A 1,922-nucleotide genomic window follows, 5' to 3' on the forward strand; every position below is an offset into this window, starting at 1 on the left:
CATCAATTTATATTAATCAAATACAGACTTGAATTCTTTCAGGCCACGATGAACAAGTTTCGGTTTGAAAGAATTATGGCGTTGAACTTAAAAATGTCTTATTTTTTTATTGTTTATTACATTTGACGCAAAGCTACGCGAGAGATATCCGTGTTCTTCTTCTCTAATTTAGAAGCGATACCCTAGAGGGAAGATTGCTAGCCCACCGTTAACTCTAGGGATACTCTTTACCATCGAAAATTGCCATTGACCGTACTCATAACGTTCTCACGGGGCGAGCATGTGTAACGATAACATTTGAGCCCATGACTTGCAGACTGCGAATAGAGCGCTCTAACCAGTAGGTCAGATAACGTCTTAATAAAATAAAAACTTATTACTGGCTTACGAAAGTGACAAGCTACTCAATCTTTTTGCAGAAGTGAGCTTGTCATTAAGTATATTGTTACGTCTCTGGTTGTTTGTTAATTTCCGGTATAAATTCTTCCCGAGGAACTTCAGTGATACAAGTCCTTTCTTAAATAAAAATAGTTTATTCTTTCTCAATACAACTTTGCAATACACAGAATTTCCACAGTCATATTTTCAGTTAAACACACGCTATAACTCACAACAATTCACGCACTTTACTTACGGTCACTACCGCTCGCTTGACTCAGTTATCTGTCTCTACATCTCTCTATCTGCTATCTATCTCCGCTTTATTTGCAGGGCTTATATACAATAAAAAAGGGCGCCTAGAAAAGACTAGAGTTGCCAGGAACAGTAAAGGTCCTTCGAGAATCTCATGTCGTGTTACCAGTTTCACGTGACTTCCGCTGTCGTAACAATATATTTGTTTTTAGAATTTTGCGCAAAGCTATTCGAGGGTTAACTGCATTAACTGTCCTTAATTTAGAAGTGATAGACTAGAGAGAAAGCAATTAATCAACACTACTTACTGCCAACTCATGGACTACAGTGAAAAGTGGAATTGCCCATCACTTTCCAACAACCCCTCGGCTGAATGGGCGAGCATGTTTTGTGACTGGATTCTAACTCGCCACCCAGATTGCTAGTTAAGCATCCTATGCTAACCACCTAGCCATGTAGTAAGTAGAAAATAAATAATGATCTAAGAATGCCAAAGTGATTTAGTTAGTTAACCAGTGAAGTATTCAGTATATTATTTATCCACTTTAGTTTGTCAGTTAGACAATGAGAGTTCTCACATCTGTTCATCTCTGATTCAGTTAGTAAGTTAGTCAATGAGTTAGTCATCGTATTTGTTACTGAATGACCAATCAGTGAGGAACTTCTGCAAGTGCCCCCCAGTGGCACAGCTGTATGTCCGCAGATTTACAATGCTAGAAACTGGGTTTCGTTACCGGTGGTGGGAAGAGCACAGATTGCTCATTGTGTTGCTTTGTGCTTAACTTAAAAAAAATACTTCTGCAAGTAAGTTTGTTTGTGAGTCAGGCATACATCAGTCTCTCAAAAATGCTTCTGAAGTCAGGCCTACCAGTAAACATTGCATGTAAAAAAACATTGTTTGAGAAAGAAAGAAATTCATTATTGTTGCATGAACTGGACTTCACACTATTTCTCCAAAGTAATCCACATAGAACACATCACAACAATATTGTTGCGTCAGCGAGGTCACGTGACTAGTATCACGCCACGTACTTCTCGAACCTTCGTGAATTGTCGGGAGACTACTAGATTGGGGGTAGTCTGGTATATATAAGACGGTCACAACGTGACGGAACAATGTATATAATTGAACTGAGTATTGTTGAAGTCGAGCACGTGAGACGTTGTTGAGAATTATAGCGTTTGTTATAGCGCGACTGTTGAAATTTAATGTATTGTTGCGTCATCGAGATGACGTGACTATTCTCACGCCCTCTAGTTTCTAGAACTATACCGTATCTTGGCGAATG

The sequence above is a fragment of the Limulus polyphemus genome, unplaced genomic scaffold (genome assembly GCF_000517525.1).
Source record: "Limulus polyphemus unplaced genomic scaffold, Limulus_polyphemus-2.1.2 Scaffold1511, whole genome shotgun sequence".
Classification (NCBI taxonomy): domain Eukaryota; kingdom Metazoa; phylum Arthropoda; class Merostomata; order Xiphosura; family Limulidae; genus Limulus; species Limulus polyphemus.